The sequence below is a fragment of the Schistosoma mansoni genome, chromosome W (genome assembly GCF_000237925.1).
Source record: "Schistosoma mansoni strain Puerto Rico chromosome W, complete genome".
NCBI classification, from domain to species: Eukaryota; Metazoa; Platyhelminthes; class Trematoda; order Strigeidida; family Schistosomatidae; genus Schistosoma; species Schistosoma mansoni.
Genome location: NC_031502.1, coordinates 43,563,377 through 43,574,841, shown reverse-complemented (window position 1 = coordinate 43,574,841; position 11,465 = coordinate 43,563,377).

Genomic DNA, 11,465 nt, shown 5'->3' with positions numbered 1-11,465 from the left:
TCGGTGAATTGAACTTTTTTCACCCTTATTTGTCCGCAATACTGGGTAGTGATTGTGTATATTACGATGATCAGCACTATTGACACCAGTAGGGGAGACACTGGCAACAAAAAGGTATCCATCCAATCCATTTTATTATAGCTTTATTTGTGTGCTAAAAAAGTTCATATATATCCACAACAACCTTCGTTTGTTTACTTATTTTAACATTCTGCTCATACGTAACAAAGATAAGAATAACATCACAATTCTAATATTTCATTGTTACATTACTTTAACGGGTTTTGGCAAATGATTCAAAACAAAATTCTGAAAGTTATTCCTAACCGCTGACAATCTTGTGGCTCAACTTCACGACCAATATGTGTAATCCATCACATATTTATGGTTGGCTAAGCATATATATAATTACTTTGGTACTTTCAATGCTAAATTAAAAGTAAAAAATATGGGATGCGCATCAATTATTTTAGATATATTGATTTGAACCGTACTGTGTACAGAATAACTTGACCCGATTAATGTTAACGGACCCGTGCATTTCTCGATCGCCAAACGCTGTGATGTAACTTAAGAAAGTTTTTCTTGGTTTTTTTTAATTTGCTAGTGTTTTCAAAGCCTGAAACCTGGTAAAAGGTACCCTTTCCTCTATAAGAATAAGATGCTTGTAAAAGTAATTTTTATGGCTTTAGCTGAAGAACAATCAAAATTTGATGGAGAACTTGGGCGCTGATATTTTACTAAATACTTTTGGTTTAGCACTGTAGAAATCAATCGACTAATTAATTGGAACAAGGCTGCAATCTTAATTATAATTACGGATCATACCGTGAATAATGTGTTGAAAAGAACTCCAACCATCAAAATGGCCTTTACCAGTGTGCTATTTGTGTGTGAGTGCGAATATTTCATAATTTTCACTGCTATTAAAAGTCTCTTTACGAATCTGTTGACTACCATGTAATAAAGCTAAGTTACTAACTTGATATGAAGTAAGAAATTAAGTGATTTAAAAACAAACTCTTGTTTAATAACATATTTAATCCTTAAACTGCTTCAGTGTGTTTGAAATCTATACACAGGGACGGTAAAAACAACCGTTCGTATTTTGAACACTTGGTTGGCTTATACTAAAGTCATAAAACATTTCCAAGCATAGAAACAACATATGAACCAGCTATGCGCTTTAGGCCACAGTCAACCATAAATCTGGAACTTGGCTTTCCTAAGTATAATTAGCACCATCATCAACATTATAAAGACAGTTTGCGAAAAAATAACTGGAATAACTGTAAAAAGTGGACACTTTGTCAGAGGCATTGTGGATTCACAATAACATATATTCTCACTTAACTTATTTTTAAGTGACATGCAGGTAACGGAGATCACATTTATCCAAATAAAAATCATTCTTCTGCCAGGCAATCAAATCTCCAAGTTAGACATACAACTTTTTGCCCTAACTAGTAGTATTACCATCTTTAGATGCACTGGAAAGCAAGTGAAATGACGTAAGTATTTATCCCTTTCTCTGTCTCCAGTCAGGAAGTCTAAACGAATTAAGTAATAGTGGGACTATAATTTATGGAGAACCTTTAAGTGACGCTAAACTGACCTTCATAGTATCCCCCTAATAACTACGACCAAACGAGGGTTATAAACCAGTGTGAGGAATAAGGTTCATGGTTTTCACCACAAACTGACATCAGCTATAATGGCAAAACTCTATTTAGCCAAATAGATGAATGAATTTCGCGCCAAAATCCGAGACCTATTATCTTATACCTGGTAAGTTCGTCCATGAACTATAGTCTCGCCGAAATAATTTCACTTACTTTCGGGCAGTGATCCCTAAAAATTTATATTCCCTTCTGTAAGCACAGTGTAAATCGTGTAAACTATTAAGACAAACAATATCAAATGACTTTCAGCGATAACAAATGTGAAATTTAAAATGTTGATCCTCAGCGTAACTAAACAACCATCAGGACATATCAAAAGTCTAAACTTCAAGCTCTTCTGCACAGGATTGTCGAGACTTGAGTTGATTAAGATTTGGGATTTCTCAGTAGGGGTTGCTTGTAGATACAGAAATGTATAATTCTTGTTCCGGCTTTTCAGAAACTTTAAGAGCAAAATGTTAATGAACAGTAAGAGAAGCGTTTAGAGAAGAACATATGAATATATATCTTCCGCAGAACCATTACACTGGAAGAGGTTATAGTCTTCTTTTAAGGAAATTAGAAGAAATCATCAGTACTAGTGGCAGTAGTAGTAGTTGTTGTTGTTGTTGCAAAAGGGCAATAGCGGCAAATAAATTCCCAAAATAAATAGTTTTCTAAGTCTTCAGTACTGGTGCTGAGATCAATAGTTTTACTGAACGAACACAAACTCTAGGAGCTTGTTCACACATCCGTACCATATCTAATCCATGCCATACTCATCCCTTGCAAGTTCAAGCCAGATTGAATAGGACGCCCCTCGCTATATTGACAACCTTCCAAATGTACGTTCTAACCCTTTCACTTCTGACAGCGGATTTGACTGAGTTTATATATATAACGATGTCACGGACAAACGATTCAGAACCTGGATATCCGTGGCATCTTTAGTAATGAGCTTGACGTAATCTGGTATAACAGTCGATAAACTATGTCTATTCCTTGTTGTAATACTATATTCTTTGCTTTCACGTGTAGTGATATTCTTTTTGTATCCTCGGATTTTTCGCCCATATACGTACTTCATCCTCATTATGACGGAACAGAAACCGAAACTGTTGCAGATTTAATAATGTAATATTATATATATGTTGAGATGGTGGAGATTTGTAGCTCAGGTGGATGATTTTGATGTCTACCCGACGTTTGTGCTGACGATGTCGTTCAGAAGGACAATGAAAGCTCCACGACCAAACCACCCAGCTCAGAGAACAAAACTCCATTATAATATATATATATTCTGAAAATAATTATTACAGAATTCACGCCAGTTTACAGGCATGATCAATTTTATATGAATAGTAACATGAGATGTAGAGAACAAACATGTGATATAAGATTGTTATAAGTTTGCCAGTTCACTAATTGTTTATATAGTATATTTATGACATGTATTGCAGCAATCCAATGCACCAGCAAGGAACTTTTAATTTTTTTCTTAAGTGGATAGCCTGTCGATTTATGAACAGTGTTATTTAAAGTTATTTCCTGTACCAGAACGAATTGTTGATAATTATCTACAACTAGAGAAGGTAAAATAAAAGCAGAGGGCATAGAACAACAAAACGATGATCACCAAAATATGTCGGTCAGGTTTATCACCGTTCATGTTAGATATTATTCAAACAAGCTAGGGTTGCTAGGGTCACTGTCAACGTAGAGTGACAGCAGATAAGTGGTTTTGCTTAGGGAATTCACTAATGGCCAAACATTTTAAGTTCCTATAACCTCACTTGTGGAGTAAGATACACTTACAGGCGCTAGAACATTCAATCTATTTTCGAAGGAGCAGTATGCTTTAATGCAGCGAACAAAGAATGGGAGAGATTATACTCTAACGCCGATCTCCTTACAAGTCATGCCTTTCTGGCCTAATAATATCGAGGCCTGGTACTGTAACACAGAAACTGACTCTAACGAGCACGGAGTGACAGATCTATGTGCCTATTTTCTCGCAGTAGTGAAGGCATTACCTCATGAGCTGGACAGGTAAGTTACGCCTAGTTTGTTTACTAGTGATGTTTCTGGACATTACGATACTTTGAAAAAGGTTATCCCAGCACATCACCAGCTACATCCTCGTAGGCTACAGAATATACTGGCTAGAGCAGTTAAGAGAACGTTTGACGCAGTTAACCTATGTCCATCGTACTTGACGCAATCTATGATGATTCCTCAATTAAAGTATAAGTTACCTGGTTCTGCCACATTTATGTATACCTACCAGTACAGCTGCTCCTTTGGAGAAAGTTACATCGGGCATACTACCAGACAAGTGGGCCAACAAGTTAGTGAATACCTCCCTTCGTGGTTGGGGGAGGGTACGGTCATGACAATATGCAGCTCAGCTCTATCACACTTGACCGATAGCGGCCAGGTAGTAATTAGAAGGTCATTTGAAGTTATTTACCATATTCCTACTAGTTTTCTTTGTGGGGTTCGGTCTCATCTCTTGCACGCAGCAGAAGCTATATGAATCCGAGCTAACAATCCAAGTCTTTGTGTTCACAAGAAATTTGTAACACCTTTATCTCTCCCTTGGCCTTAATAAATTATGTTATTCATTATTACATTCCATATTCTGCTCGTCTATCTTTCTTCATCCTCTCCCTCCTATTTTTAAATACACTTTACCGTCCAATTATCTGAACACTTCCTATATTGTAATCTTACTATTTTTATGAATGTTATTTCAGCGTCCATATTTTTTTGATCATCAACCTACCTCGCATTATGAAACATTGATTCAAGCTTTTATTATTGTTGCCTCAGCTAGTACACCTGTCTTCTTTGAGAACCATCTACCAGTGTCGTCATTACGTTAAGAATGTGCAGCCTCTATCCTGGAAGTCCCACTCATTGCTTTCTCGAAAACGGGGTGTTGTTGATGAAATTGGGAGGAAAAATAGCGAATGTCCCGAGCTTTGATCGGGTTGTTGGGTATGGAGGACGCATCCAGGGAGTTTGAAAGCCCTGATTTCAAATCAAAGTTGTGCGTGAACTCTGGGATCCTGACAGAAAGACAGCGTATGAACCCATTGTTAGTCAACGAATACCATAGGACTGCATCTACCAACGTTGCTCCACCGCCTTGTTGATTAGACCATTAGGTCAAAGGCTCGAAGGGAGGCCTTCAAAGAAAACCACCTGCTTCGGCTAGGGCTTGGGGCAGTATTTCAGCCCTCATACAAATCGAATGATTGGGTATGACGCATATATGTTTGGTGCCTCTCTGTACCAATGTTTTATGTTTAATCAAATAAACCATCTGAACAACTTACTACCAGTCAATAAGCTTAAGAACGTATAATTGTACCAGCATATATCACGACTAATAACCGCTTGCACGCAAAGAGTAGTCTACAGAAACAGAAGCTTTGCGAAATGTCTTAGTATTAGTAATAATGACGTTGGCTAGCTTCGTCATCCTGAATTTTAACGCGGCCTGGATTTTTCTAGTGTGACTGCAGCACTCTGATTTAGATGGTTAAGAATTCGCCAGGAACCTCCTATTAAAACATTATGGCTATATTTTTTATCTGCTTTCTTATTGTGTCTACTCGTTATGTTTCCTAGTGGTGCAGAAACATTTGTCGTATACAAAAACAATAATACAAGCAGAGATGGGTAAAAGACCACTCAAGCTTACTGCTATTTTCGTGCCATTTTTGTCCATTCTTTTGAAGAAAAACAAGTGACGAAATGATACTCCAAAAATTTGATTTCCTGTTTTTTTCTTACAGGCACACCCATAAATAATTTTAACAAACCGACATTTTAGGACTAAGCTAAAACCCTAGATATGTCGGACTGAAAAGTCGATTGTGCTTAATTGACCTTTATGGCGACGTATGAATCATTCCCATTGCTAAGTGTCAATTCGGCGATTTCTTTGTTAAATAAACAGCCTGATAGTGCTAGCTTAAGCCTGTTGAAGCCTATTATGGCTGTGCTTCAATGTTTTTGTAAAACAAAATGTATAAGCTTACATGCGAACACATTGAATGAGCGATTTGTTTTCATTACTCACCATTGTTCACGATCGTCTCGTAGACTTTTCCTTAACCTAGAGCTGATTTGCTTTCGCTCCTTATCGTGTTCGGAGCCTGATGTTATAAGTTTACGAAGGTCTATCAGTGCAATAGATGTCGCAGAAATTCACTGATCTTTCGTAACTCGTTAGCTCAAATGACTAATAGATGTCGCTGCTGTTTCCACAGCTGTAAGTATATCTTCCCAAGCAATATCTGGGTCAGCCTCGTTTTCAAAATTGCCTATGCGTGACTCCAGTTGCTCCTGGAATCCACCTTTGACTTTCTGATTGCTAAGTTAAACTTCAATGAGACTTCTTGGTGTGACCTTTCTGAGTCTAGAGAGACACATGCAAATGTGTGCTCGTATTAGAGCATGATCAGAGTTTAAACGTATATTCCAAACGAGTGACAGTCTTCTATCGAACCTCTCTAACGATAACTGATGGCAATGTGGTCTATTTAAGTTCGTCGTTGGTTCGGTGCAGACAGTCGCTATGTTGGACGATGTCTCTTCTTATGCTTAAAATTAATGCTTGTTAGAAATACATAAGTGCCTGAGCACAGCTGCAGCAGACGGTCATTATTATCTGTTTGCTGGGCCAGAATTCCAAAATATGTACCTAAGTGTCTTTCTATTTAATTTAAGCTACCTACTTCGATATTAAAGTCTCCTGTACTGCCTGAGTGTTTAGCTTTTTGGGGAAGTTAAGAAAGCCCTCTTCAACGTCCATCCTTTATTTCCTCGGGGTTGTAGTCAGTGAGAGCATAGGCAGAAATGACGAAAAAGCAACAACGTGTCTTCATCCTTACGAGTTCTTACGGAGCCGTTTAGCCGAACAGAACACGGGCGACTGGTAACAGCGACCTATTCTAATAGGGCTTGTTCTGTCCTCATACGTAATGCTATGTCCACATCCAACAGTCCACGAGAACTTGCCGAAGAGGGAAATCGATTACGAATACAGTGGTCGTGAGTTCTGTTGGAGGTACTAGAGCAGTTATCACGTCCCGGTTGCCTACATCGTGGAAGAGTTCTTATAGAGGTACTCAAAAAGGAAACTGGGTTAGAGTTGGTCTTCGTGATCTGAAAACGTGACTACAAATCCTAAGGGACAACTGCTTGACGCCGGTCACATACTACCTTTGTGTGGATAGCTTTCATGTTAGTTACGTATTTGTTGAAACTTTACCATCGTGGATGGAAGTTTTTGGGATAAGACGAGGTGTGCATTTTTAGGGTCAACCTTTTCTAACCACACTCGTCCTCTGTGGGAAGGCAGCATCGCTGTTATGCTTGTTGTCTGAGAGAAGCACCTTACTGTTGCCACACCTCTGTACAGTCAGCAGTACGACTTCGCCCTTGAACCTTTCGTCCACTGGTTTTTAATCATACCGTTCTTCAACTGATCTGCCTGGCATGTTAAGACATCGAAGAACAAATGTTCTAGCTAGTATAGTCCACTTGGTCCATCATGATCGGCGCCTCATATCACCACATCAAGGTAGTAGCAGTGGTCAGGTAGTTTTATGAATGATTTTTAGACATTCGACGAAGAGGAAATCAAATATGTCGGCTTTCAGTATATAATGGTAGACAAAAATTTGATTGCACATGGTTTTAGTTCATTTTACCCGAAGTATCCGGCCAATAGCTTCAGAAAAATCTTGGATCATACCCGGTTATCCCCCACTCATTAGCATGGAACAGTCCCCTCATTATTGACTTCTGGGATTGATAACTCTTCTTGGCTTGATCGCAGGTAGCCTTACTGCAGCCAACTACAACAGACAATCTCCCCCATTGAGGTATGCGATTGTTGTGTATACGCATTGCATGTCCTAAAACACCTCAGTCAATGAAGGGTGACTACCTTGTTCAATCGATTTCTCAGCTTTACAACCTACCTTTTTCCTAACCTCCGCATTACTCGCTTGATGATCCTAACGTAAATGAATAATGCTACGAAAACGCATGTAACTGATAACTAGTAACTTACAGGTTGACCAAAGCCAGTCGATCTTTCGGAATCCATAAAGAGGTGTCGTCCGACCTGCTCAACCGATTCCTTTCATTTTATTGGTTAAGGGGTCGATGGATACTTCCCTTAAGTCAATATCTTGCTCTTAGATAAATAGAACCGCATCTCAAACAGACCTATACTTCACACTATACAAGAATACAGTCGAAATCCAAAAACCTGTGCTTGTACGAAGTTAGCCTTGGCAAGACGAAATGACCGATCGAATAACGACTGAGAGTTCTACCCTGTGGATTACCGTGAATTTAAACTTGCTGTTATATATTAATGCCAGCATCCTTATGATAACTGGTAATTAACAATAAACCACTCTCCACCAAATTTAGTGATAGAACTTAGATGACTAAATAACATGTTACTCAGGAAGTTGCGTAAGTATTTTGATGACACTGTTTCGCCAGTACGGTGCGAATTATCACAGATTTAAATTCTCTCGGTATTGTTTTACTTGAATCTTCCCATTAGTGTTTAGCAATGCAATTGATCAGCCTGTTATCGGCATATGTGCATACTGTGCGCATTGCCTCGGTATTGATGCGAATTTATTCATGCAAAATACCCCCTTTAAATAGTGTTTAAAACGTTGAATCAGTTCCACTTCCTACCGAGTAATCCTATTACAAGCAAACTAGACAATTAGCTAAAAATGAAGCCTACTCCATACGCTATAAAAATCTAAAAACAAAAAAGGGTTTAAAATAGCTTCGACGAAGAAGGGAGACAGCAATTTGCGTCTGAATACTGTTTTCAGCAATATATTTTATAATTACACATAATTCCATACTTTCGGCTTCTTTCTGAACTACCTTCATTTATACAATTCCTTATCCACTCAACCTTGTTCACACTCATATTCTTTAACATATTGGTATGCTTTAGCTTAATAAGTACTTTAATAACAAAAAAGGCTAAATGGTTATACCTTAACTATTCCTCCATGAATATTGTATGCCCTGCTTTCTGTCTTTCCCTTTTCTTAAACCCTTTTTCAGCCCCCTTCAGACACGCCACCAAAAACAGATGTGGAAAGAGTGGCTTCTTCCTGCACCATTATCAAAACCCCAGATATTCCAGAGGGATATAGGGTTGAAGCTTCTAAAAGCCCTCAACTTCGAATGGATCTATTCCCGACCATCATTTGAATGTTCCAACGCCACCTTCACAAAGCGTACCAATCGTGACACTGACAATACGTTTCTTACTAAAACCATCTACATTCATATCTTATAAAATATCAACGCAGCTGAGTAATTTCCACAGTGAAACTTGTAACTTCTGTAACAATTCGATGTCGCTTGTAAACTGGCATGCCCCATGTAACAAACTATTATTTGAGAATAAATTGTTATTATTTTATTGCCTTAATTCACAAGCATTATAAGTAAGGTGGGTAGTTGCTAGCAGTGGAATCCAGAACGCGCCGATTGGGTAACGCGATGGCGTTTGAGGCGAACGGTACTGGGTTCGAGTCCCAGAGTGAACATCAAACTATGAGATGGAGGTACGTCTAGCTGGCGGGTCCCAAATAGGACGAAACGCACGCCCTGAATTTGGCTGCTAGCCGATATTCATCTTTGCGTATATCACAGATTTTCTCTTTCGTATTTCAAACTTCTAAGTTGCTATCTGAAGAAGGAGAGAGAGAGTCATATGAGCAGTATCACAGAAACGGGATAATCATGAGCCAAGCTATGATTCATTTTACACAATATCTCATCCCATCTGTGAAATATCTTGTCTAATGAGATGACTAAATATAATCTGTTCTTAGTCGTGAGACTTCAGCTATTCAAGATCATTTAAACTGGTTCTATGAACACCGGCATGGGACATTTGTTGAATGATGGCCAAAGTCTGATTTCAAAAAGCGCGAAACACTAACCTTTACGTCGGGAGCATGAACCAATAATCTGGTTAGTAAAAATCATCCACCGACACTACGAAATTTTCATGTTTAAAAAGTGTTTGCAAACTAGAACACCGAAAGCAGAGATGAAATCACCAAGTGACTGGAGCAGAAGGTAGAATGAAATAGCATCGACCATGGCTTCGGTTTGGGCATCCGGGCAGTATCACAGCCCACACACAAATGAATGAAATGATGAACTCTACTGGCGATTCTATTCCTGCTCATATTATAAGCAAGACAATTTACATTATTATTATTATTATTATTACTTACCATATCGCTAATTCACCCCCTTTTATCCCCAATTTGTGTAACCTTACTCTTCAACTTATGCAGCAGCTCGCTCTTGGTGGAAAATCTGTCCTATCTAAACGATCTCCAGTCACTGTCTGGTTGAAAGTGAATGCTTCCACCGATAATGAATACTGAGGCAGTCTTTCTGAAACCACGTACGCCGTTCAAGCTGGCTTCCTTCAACGTTCGCACACTAATGCATATCAGACAACAGATACGGCTGGCTATGTCTTTGGAAGGTCTTAATGTTGATGTTTGTTGTCTATCCGAGACCCGTATTCAAGACTCTAGTGAAGTACTACAAATCCGCATTCGATCTGTCGCCTCGAAAAGCTTGTTCCACGTGCGCTTATCCGGGGACCCTGTGGCATCTTCGTCTGGTCTTGCTGGCGTTGGTGTCGCACTAAGCGCTAGGGCTGAGGCAGCACTAATCGATTGGATCCCCATTAACAGTCGGTTATGTGCTGTTAGATTAGAAAGTTCCATCAAAGTGAGAAGAAATCGGCGTGAGAAACGGTGTCTTTTCGTCATCTCCGCCTATGCCCCGACAGATTGCAGCCCGGATGCAATCAAGGATGAGTTTTACCATCAGTTAACAGTTCTCCAGAAAGCGCGTTCGACAGATATTGTAGTACTAGCCGGAGACTTGAATGCACAGGTCGGGCGTCTAGGCACAGAAGAGAGTCGTTTAGGTGGCCGATGGGGACTTGTTGGTCGCAGGACAGATAACGGGGACCGTTTGCTGCAACTGTGCACAGACCACAACCTGTTTCTGGCCAGCACCAACTTCCGGCACAGTCATCGCCGGTGTGCCACCTGGCGTCCTCCGTCTGCATCCCAAGCCTGGACTCAGATTGATCACATCGCGATCAGCTACCACTGGCGTGGTTGTGTACAAGACTGCCGCTCCTTTTGGAGTACCTATCTGGAGTCTGATCATGCCCTGGTCTGCGAGAATCTCACCTTACTTTTCAGTGGCCGAAGGATTGACCACCACCAACGGATTGATATTAGTAAACTGGCTGCAAATTCTGTTGCAAGTATGTATCGAGCCGAGCTAGCTTCTAGGCTAGCTACCACCCCACCGAAAAGTATAGATGAGCATTGGTTGCAACTTCATGACGCCATGAAAATGGCGAGTAAAGCCGCTTGCGGCTTCGCGAAACGTCCCGCTTACAAGCACTGGGTTTCTTCTGGCTCCTTACAACTGATGGAAGCCCGTCGGTCTACTCCGGGTGACCGTGAGTTTGACCACAAACGAAGGCTGTTACGTAATGAAATCGGGCAAAGCTTGCGTAAGGACCGGGAAGCCTGGTGGTCGGAGCGTGCTAATGAGATGGAAGCAGCAGCTGCATCTGGTAACTGCCGGAAGCTCTTCCAACTCATCCGAGCCACTGGCAGCAAGAAGTCTGGTGTGAGTGAAACAATCTACGAGGATGATGGGATGCCAATCACTAACATCTCTCGA